Genomic DNA, 21,822 nt, shown 5'->3' with positions numbered 1-21,822 from the left:
CCCTTGGAGCACGATATGGCCTGTTTCATCCCTGCATTTTTAGGGCTACACATCAAAATAAAACTTGGTCCTTCCAAGATCCCGGAGAACTGAGGAATTTTATTCTTCTACAAAATGGTAGCGGCATGGACACCTCTGCTTCTGCATCAAATGGCTGATTAGATTGAAATGTTTCTGATATCATATAATTGTTTTCATGTTTTCATGTTTTCTATCTCTGCTGTTTCTCTTCTCTCTTTTATATCTTCTTTGAGACTGTTCTTGTTTCTTACCTGATGGTGGTGGTTTTTTATTTACGTCTGTACTCACCTTATGTAGTATCGCTGTGGCGATTTTTCTGCTTGTATTTTGTTGTCCTGATCTTGTCTTTAATCATTTTTCTCCCTTCCACAGATCTGTTGTTCCTATCCCAATTGTCCTGTGATTTCCCCTCCTGTGGCTCTATGATGTCCCGGTTCGGCTAGGTTCCTGCTCCCTGGCTGGTTCATCTTGTTGAGTGTCGCCATCCCCCCTTCTCCCTTTTGTATTTCCCCTTCAGGTATGTTGTTTACAGTCATCCTTTTGGATTTGTATTGTCTTTTATGGCTATCTTTCTTCCCATGTCTCTTTTCCTTTCCTTTCCCTTTTCTACCTCTTTTCTCTCTCTTTTTCTTAATTACCTCTTCTTTTCTTCTCCTTCCCCCCCCTTCTCTTCATGCTCCACTTTGTTCATGATTGCTAGTTTTCTTTTATATCTTGTATTTAACATGTGTATGCAGTTTATAATTTAGAGTTGTTTCATGGAATGTGAAAGGTTTTAACAATCCCATCAAACAGCAGAGAGTACTCTCTCATTTATCTACTTATAACCCCGATATTGTCCTTCTCAAGGAAACCCATCTTAATGATCTAGAATCTTTAAAATTGAAAAAAAGTTGGGTGGGTACTGTTTTATTTTCCCCATCAACTCATAAAAAAAATGGTAGTTGATCCCTTTTTGGATCGCAAATCCTCTGCCCGGTTTGTCCCACATAAACCTCATAAACAGTTTTTGGACACCATCTCACAAGCTCACCTTTCTGACTCTTGGAGACTTACTCACCCGGACACGTTGGATTTTTCTTTTTTCTCTCTCCCTTATGCCTCTTTTTCTCGTCTTGATTATGTTTTTCTCTCATCTGCTTTAACTCAAAACCTTCTGGCTTCCTCTATTGAACCTATTGTAATTTTAGACCATGCCCCTGTTGTCACGACATTTGATTTACTCCCTCCTCCTCCCAAATCCTCTCGCTGGCATTTCAATTCCTCTCCGTTAACCGACCCTACTTTTTACTCTTCCTTCCGTTCCTTCATTGATGAACTTTTTTCAACTCAATTCGGATCCTCACATCTCCCCTCATATCCTTTGGGATTCATTTAAGGCCACAGCGCGGGGTTTCATTATGGATTTTGTTTCAAAGAAAAAGAAGCAATTTCTTGAAAAACGGAGGTTGCTTTAGCTCATATTAAGACTTTGGAGCATCAATTTTACACCTCTTCTCCAAACCACATGTCCTCTGAACTTCTTCAAGCTAAGATGCATTTAATAAACTTACTACTGATTCGGCCGCCTCCATCCTTTTCCGCAGTAGTGCACGTTACTATGGCGGACGTAATAAATCTGGCAAACTCCTGGCTAACTATCTTAAATCCCGCAAAGAGCGTACTTTTATCGAATCTATTTACTCCCCTACTAATACTGTCCTTCATACGGACAAGGACATTCTTGATCAATTCCATGCTTTTTATGAATCCTTGTACACCCCAGAAGCCCCCCTACGCCGCCCCTTCTTCAATCCTATTTTGATAATCTATCCAAACCCGATACTTCTCAGCTTCCCCACTCGGACATTGAAACAGACTTTTCCCTACGTGAACTTTCCACTGCCTTATCTTCTCTTACTAAAGGCAAAACATCGGGCCCTGACGGTTTTCCTGTTGAATTTTATTTGCTTTTTTCTGATCTCCTATTGCCCAAGCTCCTAGCCCTCTTTCCATCGTTTTGCTCTTCTGGTCTTGCCCAAGGTTCTTTTCAGGATGCCACTATCTGCCTTATTCCCAAAGAGGGCCGATATCCTAAATTTTGTAAAAACTACCGCCCAATTTCATTAGTTAGTGTGGACTACAAACTTTTCGCCAAGTTGCTCGCTCTTCGCCTTGACCCCTTTATGCCGCATCTCATCGGGAAAGAACAGTGTGGTTTTATTAAAGGCCGTCTTACCTCGGACAACTCTAGACTTCTCCTCAATGTTTTAAATAAGGCTTCTTCTCTCTCTATTCCCCTAGCAGCTATTTCTGTGGATGCGGAAAAAGCTTTTGACCGGGTTGATTGGTCTTTTTTACTTGCTTCCTTGAAATGGCACGGTTTTGGTCCTAAATTTATCTCCTTTATTTCTTTGATATATTCTATGCCCAAAGCTTCAGTCCTTGTTAATGGCCAACTTACCTCCCCTTTTACACTTCACCGTGGAGTTCGGCAGGGCTGCCCTCTCTCCCCTCTTCTTTTTGTGTTAGCTCTTGAACCTTTTCTGTCTTCTATTCACAATAATCCCTCTATCTCTGGTTTCCCGTACGGAGAGCAACAGCTCAAACTTTCGGCATATGCTGATGATATTCTTTTATTTATTTCAGACCCGGAAGTCTCTGTTCCTTCTTTATTGGCCGAATTTGAAAAGTTTTCTCTTGTTTCGGGTTATAAAATCAACTCTGACAAAACCGAAATTCTCCCTCTAACTAAATTTTGTTTTCCACATTTTTTCTCTTCCACGGGTTTTGCATGGACTAATACTAACATAAAATATCTTGGTGTTCTTTTTTCCAACTCCATTTCATCCTCTGTTAAATTGAACATGTTCACTGTTATCTCTAGAATTGACCATCTTTTTACTTCTTGGAATCCTTTATTCCTTTCTTGGTGGGGTCGCCTTGACCTTGTCAAAATGATGATTGCTCCTATTCTGATTTATTTGTTCTCTATGCTTCCTGCCCATATTCCCGCTCTTTATTTTAACCGTATTGACTCTCTTTTATCCAAATTTCTTTGGAAAGGGAAAAAAGCTCGTATATCCTTGTCCGCTCGTCGCAAAGGGAAATCAAATGGGGTTGTCAACTTTCCGGACTTCTGTCTATACCATAAATCTGTTTTCTCTGGTTGTCGAATGAGCTCTCTCCTCTTTCCCCCCTCTGGCTACATATTGAGCGCTCCTTGTTATCGCCTTTTGCTTTTCAGGATGTCATTAGGTTTACTTCTCAATCTCCTCATACTACTCCTCCATTGTTTAAACACACTTCTTCTCTCTTGAAGCGCTTACTATCCCCGTTGACTGTGTCCCGTGATTCTTTTCTACTCTCACCCATTTGGTATAATTTGCTTATATTATTAAAAAATAGACCTCTTGCTTGGTCCTCTTGGCGGTCGAAGGGTATTACTTGGGTTCACCAACTCTTCGATGGTTCTTCCCCATGCCCCTTTCCCCAATTTCAAAAGCAGTTTTCTTGCCCTCTGTCTTTTTCCCAGAAATATTATATTTTGATGGAAATCATATTAGATCGTTATTACTCTCTACCACCTTCTGAGTCCCCTCTTTCTCCTTCCCCTCTTCTTGCCATCCTGGCCACTCTTCCTAAGGCTTCTCTTATATATCGTCTCTTTTCTGCTCCTAACCCTTTACGTTCCAAGACTAAATTGGAGCTATCATGGGAAACGGACCTTGGTTGTTCGTGGCCTGTTTCTACTTGGGATCAGACATGGTCTAGAACTCTGAAGATTTCCCGCTCTGCCTCCCTCACCCAATCTATCTTTTTCCTTTATCATAGACTTTATCTCACCCCCCTTTCTCTCTCTCACTTCCTCTCTTCGTCTACTTCTCACTTTTGGACATGTAATATGCCTGACGCTGATCTTCTTCATCTTATCTTTTTCTGTCCCTCTGTAGTACCTTTCTGGAAACAGGTCTGGTCTCTCCTTGCACGCATTTTTACACTCTCTATTCCTTACTCCAACACACTTATGTTTCTGGGGAGCCTTTCTGATTCTTTACACCTTCCGCCATACTCCCGGAGTCTTTTTGACCTCATGATAGCTCTGGCATTCCAACATATTGCCTCTAATTGGAAATCCCTCACCAAACTTTCCATCCGTTGTTGGTGGAATTTATTGTGTAACTTCCATAGACTTGATGTTGCTTATGCCTCCTCTTGTAAACCTCCTCGCAATGTCGAACTATATTGGTTACCTTTTACCTTATATCTCGATCAATCTGCCAAAAAGACCTATACTCCCCTCTCCTCTGAGAACTTTAAACCTCCTTGAATGATTTGTACTCTCGCTTGTAATGTTATTTCTTGAAATTCACAGTTTACGCTATATCATATTGTTTTTTCTAGATATTATGTATTCCTTTATGTTGTTATATATCTGCTTTATATGCCGTTAAGTTTATATAAGCATAACTTCTACTAGCATAGTTACTATTTCCCCACCCTCCCCTGTTTTTCCTCCCCACCTGCATCCCCCCCTTAAAAATTAGAAAATGCGTTTAATCCTTAGGTTCATCAGTAGTCTGTAGATTTTTCTTTGGATGTTTTCCACATATTTGAGTCTGATATGCTACTAGTGTCATATTATTGTCATGTACTTATATCCATAATAAAGCTTTCAAACTTAAAAAAAAAGAACACAATAACACTTAGAAAGAGCCCTACATCTATATACAGTCTAACATACAAGTACACATCATATAGTGTAAAGGACATTCAGCCAGATTCATGAAGGTGAATTGCGCTCGCAAAGGGCCAGATTCTCAGAATCTGGCCCTTTGCGAGCGCAATTTTTGCATTTGGGATTCATCATCCCAAATGCAAAAATCGGTAATAGCGAATTCGCAAATTTGCGAGGAATTACATTTAAGGAATCTCTATTTGAGATTCCTTAAATGCAATTCACCATCCATTTTCAAATTGCGAAATCGCAATTTCGGGCCGCTATTTACCGCGAGGTCAAACCTCGCGGTAAATAGCGAAAACTAAGAAAAATGCTTTTAAAAGCATTTTTCTAAGTTGCATGTTGCACACACACATGTCCTTTGGACATGTGTGTGCGCAACACCAATGTAGATTACCTTTCAGGGGTGCTACAGGGTGTCCTTTGGACACCCCTAGCACCCTTGAAATCGCATCCTTATTTGCGATTAGCAAATTGCTAATCGCAAATAAGGAATAACTCCCCATTCATTCCTATGGGCCTTTTGGCCCATAGGATTGAATGGGGAGTTATTCCTTATTTGCGATTAGCAATTTGCTAATCGCAAATAAGGAATGTGTAGGAATCGCAATTTATTTAGCGATTCCTACATGAATCCCGTGTTGCCAGTCTGTAATAGCGATTCCTTATGAATCGCTATTACAGACTCGCAAAACGGGTCTTTGATGAATCTGGCAGTATATGACACATCTTCCTCCTTTAAAACGCAAAACAATGAGAATAAACTTGTTAATTAAGAATATCATTCCATAACATAGTCACCAAATTTTGCTGGTAATTTGACAGATCTGTTAGGTTTAACTTTAGTATATAGCTTACTTTCAACTTTGGGAAGAAGATTTACAGGATCTTGATCAATCAAACAATTCTTGATGACAACTACTCTATTGAGGTTCCAAATTCTTCCATCCTCTGTCTTGATAGCATTAGAAAAACCTTTTATAACTCTATGCACCTTTTTAAATATGTCAGAGGATTTGCGCCCCAAGGGATCTCTTATCATGTCGCGATCACCTACATGCACATGAGTTTTCTTAACTTTTTTAGTTTCATCAAACCTTGACTTACCTTCGATGATCTTGAGTTCTTCTCTAGACCGCCAATTCTCCTCTCGTTTGTCACAATCATTAACGGTGTGAATAAGGTTAGTAACCCAGAAAGGTGCAATATGCGTATTTGCTGGCAGATGCATCAACGTAGCCTTTTGCTATTCCTTAATAGCAATTTTTAAGGAATCGCTATTTAGGAATAGCAAAAGCCTATGCATGTAGGAATCGCTATTAAAATAGCAATTCCTTAACATTCCTTAATTGCTACTCGCAAATTGCTTGTCGCAATTAAGGAATGCTGTGCCATTCATTCCTATGGGCCTACAGGCCCATAGGAATGTGTTGGAGATTGCATGAGCAATTTGCGAGTACCCGTAGAAACTCCCAAATTGCTCATGCAATTTCAAGTGTGCAAGGGTTTCAAAATGACACCCTGTTGCACCCCTGAAATTGATCTATGCACATATGTTGCACACAAACATGCCCTAAGGGCATGTATGTGTGCAACATGAAACTTTGAAAAATGCACAAAAGTGCTTTTTTCTAAAGTTTTAGCAAATTACCATGAAGTTCAACTTCATGGTACTTTGCTCCCCCTATTAGCGAATTAGCTATTTTTTTGACTTTCATGCATTGCATTTAAGGAATATCAATTTGGGATTCCTTAAATGCAATTGCAATTTAAGGAATCTCAATTTAGAGATTCCTTAAATTGCAATTTTTGCATTTGGGATGATGCATCCCAAATGCAAAAATACCGGGAGCAAAGGGGCAGATTCTGAGAATCTGCCCCTTTGCTCCCGGTATTTACTTTGATGCATATGCCTGTTGGTCGTCTACCTTTGAGCAGCGTAAAAGGTGTACAACCTGTCATACTATGAGGAGTAATCCTGTAGATTGCAACTATTTCCTCAACACCTTTTTTCCAATCAATATTATTTTGTTTTGAGAGAGAAATAGATTCTTTGAGAACTCTAACAAAACGCTCAACCATTCTGTTACTCTCTGGATGATATAAAGCACAGCGTTTATGCCTAATTGAGCATTTACCTAAGAAATCTTCCATTTTTTTGGAAACAAATTGAACGCCATTGTCCGTGAGTAATTACCCAGGAAAACCCTCCCTTGCAAAGACTTCCTTTAAAAAAGTTACAGTATTCTTGGTATCAATACTTTTGATTATTTTAATTTCTGGCCACCTAGAGAATATGTCTATGAGCACAGAGACATATAAATCTCTCTCATTGTTTTTTACCGGTCCTAAAATGTCAAGTGCTAACTCCTCCCAAGGTCCTTTTGGTCTTTCACGTATAACCATGGGTTGTACTCTTAAACTTTAAAGATTTTTCACTCAAAGTACAAGATATACATTCTCTCACTATGCGCTCAATTTCAGTGTCCATTCCAGCCCACCAGTAACTTTGCCTGATTCTCTCTTTCGTTTTTGAAATACCTTGGTGTCCTGATGTGCCAGATCAATTAGTTCAAGATCATTCTCACACTCTTCACGCCAGTTTTTCTCCTTAATACCATTGCTCTCAATTGCACAGACCCATTCTAGCTCATCCACATCTTGATTCTCATCTCCTCCAACATGAGGTGTGACCAATCTTGACAACGTATCAGCCGTACAATTGCATATTCCAGGCAAATACTCCACTTTGAAATCATACCCTTGAAGATCAGTCACCCACCTAGAAATCCTACAGGAGATCGCGTCAAACCCTTTCTTATTGAATCCTTCAACTAACGGTTTATGATCTGTACGAACAATGAATCTAGTTTAACTTTTTAGTATCCCAATGCACCGCTAAACCTCCCTCTTAATCACTGAATAACGGACCTCAGCTCCTCTGAGACTCCTAGAGAAGAAAAGAATCACTTTTGTTTCTCCATTGCACTCTTGTTGCAAAACTCCCCCCAACCCTTTTAAACTTGCAACAGTAACAAGACAAGTATAGCCTTGAGGGTCAAAACTCCTAAGCTTGGGGCATCCTCCAGTAACCTCTTGATCTCAATAAACTCTTTTTCGCACTCTTGACTCCAAATAAAATGTATTCCTTTACAAAGGAGAGTCTGCATGTTGATACATTTTTCCGCAAACCCTTTGACAAACTTGCTGTAATATTAAGCCATTCCTAAGAATTTTATCAAATCCTCTTTATTATCCGGCAAAGCTAAACTATCAATAGAATCAACCAAATCCACACATTTCCCTGAGATGGAGTGTCCAAGATAAACAATTGACGATCTCCTGAATTTCCACTTGTCCAGTCTAACAGTAAAGTTATGCAGATTAAACTTCTCCAAGACTTCTTTAAATCTAAGATCATGCTTCTCATTATCCGTCCCAAAAATCAAGACATCATCTTGGTAAAGTTTTACACCTTTCTGGTTTTTCAAAACTCTTTCTAACGCCCTCTGAAAAACAGAGGCCACCGAGACCAATCCAAAAGGCAAACGTTTAAATCTAAAGGTCCCATAAGGCGTTATGAATAATGTATAATCTCTTGACTCTTCATCAAGCATAATGTGATGATACGCCGATTTTAAATCGACCGTCGAGAATACATTGGCGCCTTCCAAAAACATGAGCATCTCTGAAATCTTGGGAAGCGGGTATTTATCTACAATAACCTGTTTATTTAATTCTCTGAGATCAATGCAGAGACAAAGGGATCCATCAGATTTGCGTGCGGCAACAACCAGAGCCAACCACTGAGTACCTTCAATTTCCTCAATGATCCCATCGGATTTTAATTTTCCTAATTGTACTCTCATTTCCTCTCTCACGGAAAGTGGAACTCCTCTCACCTTACTGGCATAGGGGATGGCTCCCGAGATCAACGTAATTTTATGAGAATAGTCCTTTAACCCCTTGGGTACTCATGATGAGGTCAGCTCGTCATGAGCTCCGGCGCTCCGGTGCTCATGACGAGCTGAGCTCGTCATGACCTCGCCCGTTCCGTGGAACGCTCGCACGCTGGGCTGATTCCCCTGCTGTGCTGAACGTTCCATTGGAACGGTGTGGCCATGACGAGCTCAGCTCGTCAGGAGCACCGGAGCGCCGGAGCTCATGACGAGCTGACCTCGTCATGAGCACCGGGGCGCTGTACGCGCCCCCTGCCCCACCAGCACAGCGGGGGGGGAAACAGCCCCGCACGGAAGGGGTTAAGCATCCTAATTCATCACGAAAAGCCTTAGAATTTTTTTTTAAGACCTGACATGGGCTCATCACTACTTTCTTGTGACTTAATCTTATTGATTTTCCTTTAAAATAATCGGTGGATCACTGTTGGGATCCAGCATTACTCCCTATTCTCCTTGATGTATCCAACTCAAAATACTGTCACCTTTGAGAGACACATACACTTTCCCAGATACACACCTGCCCTTATACTCAATAAGACCATTGAAGTATCCCATGAGTTTTATCGGTTCCCCACCACAGGCATAAGGATTTATGTCAGGTTTGTGAAGTGTAACCTTGTCTTTCAAACAATTAATGAAAAACCTTCTTGAAATACAATTTACCACAAATATTTCATCAAAAGGTCCTTCTTTTTCTGTCTTGCTAGAGATTTGTGAAACAATTTGTCCACAGTCACTATCAGAGTCTGAAAAGTTTTCATTTTCAACAGTTTAAAAACCATGTTAACTCTTTTTTTGAACCCTTTAGCCTTGCAAGAAGCAGTAAAATTGTCAATTTTTTTGCATATAACACACTTTGTAACTGCTTAACTTTAGGATGAATCTTAACTTCCTAAACAGATTCACTTTTATTTTCTTGTTTACTTATGACTTCAACGCACTTAAGAGAGTGTTCAAGTTGTTTGGCGATGTTAACTACCTCATCAAGTGAAGGTTCATCTTTTTGCCAGATTCATCCCTCACCTTATGTATGTTGCAAACCAACATAAACTGATCTCTTATTCTTTCTTCTAAGAGTGAACCAAATTTGCAAGAGGAGCCTAATTTCCTGAGTGCAGTAATATCATTTTCAATTGATTCACCCTCATTTTGGCTGCGCCTCCCAAAGTGGTAACGTTCTAGTGTAGTAGTGTAGTACTGGCCTTTGGGAGATAATGTAAATCTAGTTTCAAAATGCAGATTTCATACTCATTTAGAGATTAATCATCAATCTCGGGCAAGTGATCGAAAACCTCTTGGCCCTCAGATCCTAGGCAGTGTAACAACAGTGCAGGTCTCCTTTCAGCACTTAAATTTGTCCCACATACCTTAGCATAGCGCTCAAACACCTTCCATTTCTGCCACTTAATGGGTGGATCACCCGGATCAGAAAGGAAGAAAGGTGGCTTAGCTACATTTTCCATGGTGACAAATAGGGACACAATATGATATAATAGAATGAAATATGATGAAAGTCCTAGAATGATATTAATATGAGCAAAGTAAATGTATAAATAAATACCTGTATAAATAAACATTAAGAAAGTGGAAATACTCAAGAAAACATCATGTCTGAGGTGACTTAGAATAAACATGTGATAAATAGAATGCATCAGCAAGAGAATAAATATGGACCTTTATACTATATTGCTATAAAATTATAAACACACTCACCTGAAACTCGCACAAAAGAAGTAAATCTAAGTAATGAAATTCAAATAATGAAATAAGTTAGCGAAGCGTTAATTTTGTTTTACGAACTTCTCAGACAGAACTAAACCCAAACGCTTCCGAAATAAAGAATAAAAGTTTCACTCGATAATGGTGAAATCAAAATGGCCTCCATGCTGCGTGAAAGGTCACGTAGTGTGATGACGTCACACGTCTACGGTGTCTCGAAGAAGTCCGTTGCTGAAGTGAAGAGCCAGGATGAGAACAACGCCATGAGTCAACAATCTTCAAGACGTGGAATCCAGGGAAGCCTCGCGGATGTAGAATAAGACGGTGAGTTGATCTTCAAACGTAAGCGGACCACGAGGATCATGTCAATGCTGTTGAGCCAAATGTTAAATGAAGACACATAACCGCCAGTGATGGGAAACTGTGAGGAAACATTGCCACTCACCAGAATAAAACACTGGCAAATGATGTACAGCGCATCCACAGAAAACAGAAAAGATCAATGCTCAAAAATGTCTACACCAGCCAGAAATACAACAGTACAAATGGATGAAGAAAAACTTGGCCAAAATTCAAATCTGAGAGCGACCGGCAAAGCTGAAATCCGAGAGCGACTTCTTCAAATCCTTTATTGTTCAGAGCATGAGTCTTTCAGAAACACGTACAGTACATCCAGGCGAGGCACTATTAATTTATAGTCAAATGTGAGAACATCATATTAGTTCATAAGTTCGTTCCCAATACAAATGTTGACGCGAAAATAATTTCTATGAAATTCTTGTGTGAGGAATTGCTATTTAAATATGAATTTTAGCTAATACCTCAGTAGGATCCGAGGTGAAGCAATCCAAAGTTTCAGAAATCAATTACTAAATATTTTGTGAGCACATATTTATGTACTAGCTCCCAACAAAATGTTCTGAGTAACCAGCCCACATCGAGATCTCCCAACCCTAATAAAAGAAATATTTCATAAGGGCGAGTAATGTGGCGAAAGCTGTTGACTTCTTTAATATTAGCAAACCTCAAAGGAGTAGTAGAATTTCTTACTTGTATCTTGAGTCTCCTTTAGATGTGAAGACAAATCGTTTGAAAAATGTTCCTCAAAATTAATTAATTTTCAAATCTTGACTTTGATGTTGAGATTTTCTTCCTATATGTTGTCCTTCCCTCAAAAATTGTTGTGTGAAGGTAATATATCCAACATGTGGTGATAACGCCCTCGTCGTCAGTGAAAGATCCAACAAAATTTAAGAAAAATGATGTAAAGGTTGAAGTAAGTTGAATTTATTAAGCAGTAAGAAAATCCCATCCATCAGGAAAGAGTAGTCAGGTGCAACTGACTTCTCCCAGAATTCTATCACCAAGGTGAAGCTCCATGGAGCCGCTTAAAAGAACACAATAACACTTAGAAAGAGCCCTACATCTATATACAGTCTAACATACAAGTACACATCATAAAGTTTAAAGGACATTATTACAGTGGCTTTTAGCAAATGTCCAATAGCTGAACATTTTGGAATTTCCTGCTATCATACAGGTAAAACTCTTTCCTTATTCACCCAGGGCTAGATGTAGGTAGAATAGATTTACCGATTTTAAATTACCGAATTTTACCGATTCGGTAATTGAAAATCAGTAAATCTATGGTGTCGACATGTAGGTATTCCAGATGTGCTGGAATACCGAATCGGATGATTTCGGTATTTACCGATTCGGTAAATACCGAATCGGTAATGCCTATTCATTCCTATGGGCTTTGAAGCCCATAGGAATGAATGGGCATTACCGATTCGGTATTTACCGAATCGGTAAATACCGATTTTCACAAGGGTGCAGGGGGTGTCACTTTGACACCCTCTGGCACCCCCAAAACAGGCTCGGGTGCCATGTGGCAGGCATACATGCCCTAAGGGCAGGTCTGCCTGTCACATGGCATAGGTGTGCATGCACACATGTGCATGCACACCGGAATCGGTATTTTACCATTAAATTGGATTTGATGGTAAAATACCGATTCGGTAAGGCTCCTGGGACTCTGAAGAGTTCCACCTACATATGGGTGGCTCAGAATCGGTAAATTTACCGATTTTTTATTTTACCGAATCGGTAAAATTACCGAATCGGTAATTTTACCGATTCGGTAAAATAATGCCCCCTACATGTCTATCACCTATTTACCGATCGGTAACGGCCGAAAATACCAATTTTCGGCCGTTACCGACCGACCTACATCGGGCCCCCAATGTCTAGGCATTATATACATGGTCACAGCATCACCTTCTCACATACTGCTTAAATCATTCGTGCCTTGCTATTTCAAATGAATGAGATAGTGTGACTGTAGATATGAAGAATAAAAGCAGAATCTGTAGTGCACAATTAAATACATCAAAAAGCAGTTAGTATTTGACAGCAAAAAGATATTAGACTCATTTGCAGTAAGCCAGATTATAAAATGTTGTATGCAAAGAGATCCTATCATTCCTGTAATGACCTCTACAAAAATTAACTTGTTGGCATAAATATTTCCATCCTGCTGATCACTGTTCAATTTAAAAAAAAGAATACAAATGAAAATGATTACCTGTGACCTGCATTTCTGGTTGGCCTGGGGATCTGGCAGGAGGCTTTACAACCTCACAAGTCATCTGTAATAACTTACTACAGTTGAGCAGCTATGTCATTTCATTATAACAGAGACTGGAGACATGAGAACTCACTTGTAGAAATGAAATTAGAGATGCATATTTTAACAGGAATTGCAGCTTCTGTATATTAAAAGATTTGCATGCAGTGATTTAAAAATGCATTGCAATCTCATAGAAGGTTGCACTGTGTGTCCTTGCCCTTCCTGGCTAATGGATGCAAATCCTGCTAAACCGTGAACAGAATATAAAGCAGCGAGGATTGGTGTTCACGGTGCCTCAACTAAGGCATGACAAAAATGTATTAGTAGAAGTCTGCTGCAGCTGATCTTGACATTTCAATGGTAAAAGGCAGTCACAAAAACATTCACAGGATGATACTGTTTTCAAAAGGGGGATACAGCCAGGCCTGGGTCTTATATGCAGATGTCAACAGGGGAGACTCATCACAGATGCATAGAGAACAAACTGCCTGTAGGTCGTGAGTGGGTTAGGGGCCTCCCTTCACTCATTTCATCTACGAGTCATAAATATTTATTTAATTAAATTGCATCTGTTCCTCACTGATTAACTCGTTGGGTGCGCGCGTCGGCCAACGGCTGTCGCGCGCACTGCCTCGGTAGTGCTGTGCACGTCCGTTGGCCGACTTAAAACCGCCCACTCAATAAAACTCTCGCACCGTGGTGGAATTTGCGCTGCGGTTGAGGAGCAAAAGGGCTGAGGACCATCCAGCATCCCAGTTTGTCTGACTCAGGCTGACTGGAGGACCAATAGTTGGCATGGGGAGAAGGAAAGATCTCATTGGATCTGCTTTGTATGCTTTCATTTCCATCTCATGCCCCATTAGTATCCAGACTGCCCTGTCTCTTTGCCCCACACACCTGTCAAAAGTACATATCAGTTAGAATAGAAAAGAAAAATCCTCAGGTGTCTCAATGGTAAAATGGGTGGCAAGTCAGAGAAGACCAGAGCAAAATTAGAAACATTTTAGAATGAAGGGCTGCTGGAAAGTGGGTTATTAGTAGTGGTAAATATGCATCTACCACTGTCAATAACTCCACTAACACGGTCTAGGGCTCAGTATAGGTCTCAGTAAATTATTCCCATTATTCCCACTCAACTCTAACTCACTTGGCTGCAAGTAGGGAGGCTTAACTTAGGAGGCAGGTATGTAAAAAATGTAAAAACACAATTTCAGTAAATAATTAAGACACAACACACAATAAAAATCCCACACCAATTTATAAAAACAGGACATATTTATATCTTGAAAATAAAATCTAAACGACAAACATCCATTGTAGGTAAATTGAGATATTAATTTTTAAAGCTGAAGCACTTTCTGGCACTTAGAAACCTATAGCCCCACTCTGGGACAAAGTGAAACATTCAGGCTGACCGTAATGGAGCCCTGCGTGGATAGACTGAGTGGAAGGCCCTAGTCATAATTTTACCATGGGACTTGTCAGAATGCAGGGCCTGGTGGTGCAAATCAGGTTTCCAGCAGCTCTCTATCCTCTAACATCTGCAGATTCCAGCAGTTCTCTTAGTTTCAAGCAGCAGTTCTGAGAGGCTTTGCTTGGGGTCAAGCGGAAGAGCAATCCTGTCCAATGAGGTGTAAGGCAACACCCCAGAGCATGACCACTTCCTCTAAAGTGTGGCATAATCTTCTCTCAGAAAGCACTATTCCTCCAAAATTCAACATGGCTGAAATCTCAGTAGAGCATTAAGAGCTAACTAAACCAGCTCTCAGTATGGCTCATTTCCATAGCTCTCCACCTTCTAAAATCTGCAGTTTCCTTCCTTAAGCCTCCCATCTGGCAGGGTGAGAGGGGATGGGGTAGATGGACCTGGCATTCCTCCTTTGAAACGTCATGCTTTGCAGCCCCTCCCCCTTGCTCTGGCATGTTTTTTGTAGCAGAGCTCTCTCCAGCAGATGGCCTCTCCCTGGGTGAGCAACTTATCACTTCATCAAAGCCGCCTGGCTAATCCTGTTCATTCTGACCAATCAGGGAAGAATGCAGGAAAACCGAATTCAGGCTTACATACAAGAAACTAGTATAACTTATTTTCTGTACTAGTTAGGATAAATTCAACACTAGCATATTGTTGGATTTGGATTTATGGATACCATTCTCCTAAGTCTTTGACTTACATTTTTATTGAACTCCTAGCAATATTTATGCATTCATAAACTATTGTAATGTTATCCTGTGGGGCTAGGTACCTACAATGTGAAAATTGAAATGTGCAACTTCTCAATCATCAGGGCATATAAAACATCTTTTATATGGTCCCTGCTTATAGTTATTTGGGGACAGCTTGGGGAGACCCTGAGGTCCGTGAACATGCAAAGATAGCGTAGATCCTCACTCCACAGTGCTGATAGCACCAAAGTCGATTTTGGGAGGCACATTACTACAATGTAGGAAGTGAAATGTGCACTTTTTCTGTCCCAAGGGCATATAAAACATATTGTAGAAGGACCCTGCTCATGATTACATGAGCCCCCACCCCTGGGACAACTGGGGGGACCCTGAATGTACTGAACATGCAACAAAATTGTAGATTATCACGTTTTCAGTGCCCCTACCGCCAAAGCGAGTTTGCAGTTAATTTACTCTTAAAAACAGTGCTGCAAGTCAGGGCTTCTTTTAAAATGACCTCAGACGCCCAGCAGTGCACACATGCAAGTGCAGAAAGGGCTGCTAGCCTTAAACTGTCCTGCCCTACTATATAATAGGGACTTAGAGATAGCTTTAATCCCCCTGCCCTATTATCTACTAGCGATTTATAGATTAGGTCATGCCAATTGTTAGTGTACCCTAATACGTAGTGTATCCTCCTAATGCAGGTGTGTGTTTTCACTGTGTTTTCAACATAGCCCTGGCACTGGGACAGTCAGTTACCATCAAAAACAGTCAGCAAAAAATGGAGATGCGCAGGGCACACAGGATGTCTTATCAACAAGGGCCCAAAAAGGTGATGCATAAGAGACATTTTCAATAAGAAACATATAGCTTAAGGATCTCTATTTTATAAAAGCAGAGAGGAATGTATGTCTAGAGAAAGCAATATTTTTCCAACTTGTGCGTGGACGGTTGGACAAATTTTTCCTACAGAAATCCGATTTACCAAGACCCAAAATACAGACATATCTTTGTTTCTTTTCTGATCTCCTAATTCAAAATGGTTGAAGTCTTCCGATTTGTTTATATTCCGATCTCATGACTTTGTTGGTGAAATCTTTTGTTTGTTTCTCCTATGGTCTCCTGATTTTAAAATGGCTGAGGGCTTGTTACAGTTGGTAGCAGGTACGCTGTCACAAACGTGATGGATATCATGCCTGCCTTATTAGAAGCGCATTAGGATACAATGAGCTTCTGATAAGGTAGTCGGCATGTCCGTCATCTTTATGACGGATATCCCGCTCACTTTATTCCAATCGCCTTAAGATATAATGCACATGTAATATGGTAGATGGGATATCTGTCACGGTTGTGATAGAGTACCAGTTATTACAAGTGCATTAGTACGTAATGGTTTTTAGGCACATGTGTAACAAAGTACCTGTCTGCCAAATTGTAAATCGGCCTCAAATCTATTGCTTGTTTTCGATCCAGCCTCTAGCATATCTTGAGTGCACCACCATATAGAGGTGTTTTCAGGTCTCTTTAAAGCACACTCAGTTCAAGGCCTGAATGCATGGCTATCACATTCATGCCTATTCAGAACCTACACTTGCTGCATTTTTAGATCTTCAATTTAAAACCCATACATTTGCTTTCAAATCACGATACTAAATTTTAGCTTATTTGTTAATTATACAATGGTGTTGTTTTTCAACTATTTTTATACTCATGTTCACATTAGTACGATCCCACTTTCTGAAATCTGTTACAAAACAATTAGTATTAAAATATGCATTAAACACACAGAGTTTAATATGCTATTTATTGGCTTAATATGCTATTATTTACTGACTGTGAGGCAGGGCCTTGACTCAATAGAGGCGAAGTCTCAAGTGGGTCATGATGTCTCTGTCCTCCCTCAACAATGGTAATAAATTACATATTACAATTTGCACCTCTGCGTATATGGTTTATTCCTTGGCTTTTTTTCTTGTGTATTTGTGGCGGCAATTCCGCCGCAGTGCTAGGGGGTGGTGGGGGCCGCGCGGCTCACCTGCGCTTGTGACGGAACCGCTCCGTCACGCGCCTCGGGTGAGCTGTGCTAGTGACGGAACGGTTCCGTCACGAACGCGCCCGCTCAATAGAACGTGCCGCGCAGGCGCGTTCTCAGCGCTGCGCAGGCGCGGCGAGCGGGCCGTGACGGAACCGTTCCGTCACTAGCACAGCTCACCCGAGGCGCGTGACGGAACGGTTCCGTCATAAGCGCCGAACGGGTTAACTAAAGGTATTAAACGAAAAGCAACATGATTGGGATTACATTTGTGCAATAACATAAAATTACACTGAAGGCACCTCCTGAATATTTTGAGAGTTTTTCTCTGTATAAATTAATTGTTGAATGCATCATGTGATGTAGTAAACAATGTTTTTCTCCTGCCAGTTTTGCCGTACTGTGATAAAAAACAACAACATTTTTTGGCCTTAAAGCTCTTTGCCCAGTTGAATTCTAAGGCTAAAGCAGCAGGGGGGATGGAGATGGAGAGGTTGATCTGCAAAACCCAGGTGCAGATTGATAACATCACAGATGAAAGAGAACAGAGCAGGCTCATTAGGATCATGGAGTTTCAGGTAAATGCAGGTCACCATTTGGCTCAGGTGTGTACTGTGTTTTTGTTGCTGTTTTGTGAGAACGGAGAAGGTAAAGAAGCATTTCCAAAGCTTGAAATGGGTCATTCGTCCAAGCACTTAAGATCTCAGATGCGTTTGGGTCTCACAATAAAGGAAAGAGGTGGCCGTGATGTCATTGTCTAGGACTGAGAGATGTGTCCAGGGAGCAATGCCGTAGCTAGGCCTTTTGCCTTTTGGTGGTCCCAGTGTTTGCCACCCCGCAGCCGCATCTAAGAGGGGGTGCTGGTGATTCCTGCGTTTGCCGGCCCCGTCGGCCGCGGGTAAGAGCTGCTGTCCCCAAAACTCGTGCTGCCTGGGGCAAACCTCCCCCCCACTTGCTATACCACTGCCAAGGGGCGTCTACATGGCACACTGACACTTGTCAGATGATCCGGGGAGGGGAGGGTAGTAAACTGTGTGCCCCATTCTCTGTGTGTCTGAGTGGAAGGATGTGATAGCATGATGGTGTGTGGTGTGGTGTGGACGCTAGGAGATAGGGACAGTTGGAGGGAGGATGGGGGCCCTGACAGGACCTGTTCCTTTCTCCATTGCTGTGTAAGAAAGCCAGTGAGGCTAGTGGGGCTCCCTGAGGAGCGATAGAGGTGTGTGGGGCCGCTGTGGTTTTAGAATCTCCTTCTCAGAGCAGACAACGCACCAGATGTAAAGCCATTTTTCTTGCCTCTAAAGCCTGTGTTGGAAAGGTTGGGGTTGTGTGTTAGAGCCTTTCCCAGTCACCAAGATAAGAGACACTTTCAATAAGAAACATATAGCTTAAGGGTCTCTATTTATAAAAGCAGAAAGGAATGTATGTCTAGAGAAAGCAATATTTTTCCCAACTTGTGCGTGGACGGTTGGACAACTTTTTCCTACTGAATTCTGATTTACCCAGACCCAAAATAGAGACAGATCTTTGTTTCTCTTTGGATGTCCTATTTCATTCCTGGTTGCTGCTCTGACGTGTGCAGGAGTTTCTCAGCAAAACACTCCCACAGTCCTTATATATGTGTTTTTTGGGAAAACTGTGCACACGTGTAAAATAATCATGTCACGAATCTAATAAAACATGTGGGATTCGTTGGTACCCCCACGTCAACCGAGAATCCCTGCTGTATATGACTTTGATTGGAGCGTGGTGGTCGTGTCAGGGGTTGGAGGTCGCACCACTCGTGTATATCAAATGGTGATGACACTTCCTTAATGTAATTTTGTTTGTCAAAGTTAACCCACTATCGTCCTCAACTTTCTACCAAGTATTTGTTCACGGTTCTACTGTAAACATGCAATGTTACTCTTTTTATCCCAGCCCTTCAAAGTTTAGCAAAAAAAAACATGTTTATTGTTTTCCGAGGGCTTCCTGCTAAAGTTGCTAATTATTTGCCTCAGAATGGTAACTATATTGGAAATAACAACTGTCAGTTCAAATTCTTTTTTATGTACATTTTGATCTGAAATATCTGGAATTATCTGTGCGAACTGCCCAACTATCCAGGAACAAACAATGTGCGTTCCAGTTACGCGATTATTCAGTTAGGAGTCGTTCAGTCGGTTGAAGTTGCCAAATGTGTCATCATCTCCATTGAAAGAGAAATGTTTGACAATGCTGTTTTTAAGAGAAATGGTTAATGTTGCTGTATTTTATAATCCTAAAAAGCAATGCCCATATATTGGGATGTTTTTTTTTTTTACAAGTTCCTCTCAGCTCACACACAGCCTTTGTGCAGAGGGCTCCTCATAGCAGGGTAGTCTCCACCCTGGAGTGCCCACAACAGAGGCACAAAGATGTTTTATTTATTTATTTTATGCGTTTTTATATAGCGCCGACTTTACCCGAAGGTGTCAGAGCGCTTCACAATAGGAACAGAACTGATACATGAGGAGAACATTACAAGTGAACAAATTACAAAAGCAAACGTTGAGTTACATGAGGCAAAAGTGTCAATTGTGAGCAAACAAAATACAAGAGATAGAAAATGGTGCATTACAGGAGGAAAAAGTGACATGTGTGCAGGTTACAAAAGCGTACAAAGTACAAGTAGAGGTATAGTACTGCAATATATGGCAGACACTCAAACACAAGAACAAACGTTACGCAATGGTGGCACTTGTGCAAGTATCGTAAGCAAACAAAATGTAAGAGGTAGCAAACCGTGTGTTACAGGGGAAAAGTGGTGTGTGCATGTTACAAACGAGTGCCAAACACAGGTAGAAGGGTAATACTGCAATAAATGGCAGACTCTCAAACCACAAGAACACACTGGGAAGGCACTTCCTTAGCCATAGAGAATAGCATTTTCTATAATGAAAGGTCTTCCTATAGAGAATAGAATTATCTATAATGAAAGGTCTTTCTTCAGAGAATAGAGAGGGCGTGAATTAAATTTGGAAGTGTCTTTGAAGGAGGAGAACTTTGAGGTCAGTTTTGAAGGCCTGGGAGGAGGAGGTGTGTTCTTTCATCTCCTGGCTAGCAACAGCCACTCAGTCACTAGGAAAAGATAAATGTCTGACCTCACCTAAAGGACCGACCGAGTCATACATCTTCTCAACTCATGCTCCTGGTCTCCTGCTTCTGGCAGGAAGAGGAAGCAGGCAGCCTCCCCCCCTCACCTAAGCCAATCACAATGCTTCAGAGGAGTGTTGTGATTGGTCGGGACGCTACCCAGCCAGGGGTTTACGGGGAGGCCATGTTCTCCTTGTAGGCTGCATTGCAGCTTGCATGGAGAACCATAGAGTGCACATGACTGGTTTGGGCGGCCCAAGAGAACCGACCAAACAGTCATTGCACCCTCAGGAGTGGGCACTCCATGCCCTACAGCAGCCCCGCCCACCCGCTCGCCCCTAACAAAACCCTTCTGCTTTCTCACAGTGCGAGAAGCAGAGCCATAAAATTGTAGTTATTACCATTTTATGTTTCTGCTTCTGGCACTGCGATAAAGCAGCGGGCGACGCTCCTCCGCCCTAGTGGAGGAGCCGCCCCTGCTGTGCCCAGTTTGGGATTCTCGAGACTATGCTTTAAAGGACTGCCTTTTCATGGCCTACAGAAGTCTTGGGGTCTTAAGGTTGAAATTATCTGTACACTGAGATTCCCAATCAGGGCCGGACTGGGAACCAAAACCAGCCCTGGCAAAGTGCTCGACCGCCCCCACCTCCCGGAGGGTATGAGGTGCCGCCAAACTCTTTGCCGGGGCCGGATTTCGGCCGATTTTGTTACAGGGCCGTTTTTGCAGCATCGCTGCAAAAACGGCCCTGTAACAAAAACAGCCCCCAGGGGCCCAAAACCGGCCCCTACCCTTGCAGCGCACCGGGGGATTGCCCAGTGCCCGCAACGGCCAGTCTGGGCCTGTTCCCAATTTTAAGTTGTCCCAGACATGGAGCACTATATAAAATAATGTTATTTTTTTCCTACAGATTAAATCCAGAGATTGCTGAATACCTCAGAAACTGTCAACTAGCTATATGCCTAAAACGCTTATGGAAAAATTAATCTTGATTCCTCTTCTTTCTTTCTTCAGAGTGACCCTCTCCTCACCTTCCACCCTCTAGTTCTGAGTATAGCATTCTCTCTTATTCCTGTCTGTCTTAATCTCCCTGATTGTAATTCTGCACATGTCTGACACCTCATTTTATAGATCACAACCTCCCTCTTGAAACCATGCAACCTAACAATATGTAATGTCTGCCAGCCTATTCAGTTCTGGGCAGGGAATCAAACACAGCCTTGGAAAAATGTCCAGACCAGCCAGCTCTCTTCCACCTCTGTCTCTCTTTTTGTGGCTAGTAGAATTTTAAAGTGCTAAATCAGTCAGTCATCATACTTTATTATCGGCCATAGGCCATAAAAGCAATACATGAATAAAACAACATTAGACTGGTCACAGCATGCAAGAGTATGTAGTAATACGTTTTTAGCATAAAACACTGAGGTTAAAACTAGAAGGATATCCGATAAAATACCTTAA

Source organism: Lissotriton vulgaris, chromosome 5 (assembly GCF_964263255.1).
Source record: "Lissotriton vulgaris chromosome 5, aLisVul1.2, whole genome shotgun sequence".
Taxonomy (NCBI): domain Eukaryota; kingdom Metazoa; phylum Chordata; class Amphibia; order Caudata; family Salamandridae; genus Lissotriton; species Lissotriton vulgaris.
The sequence above is the reverse complement of the archived record's forward strand: the minus strand, read 5'-3'. Positions refer to the sequence as shown.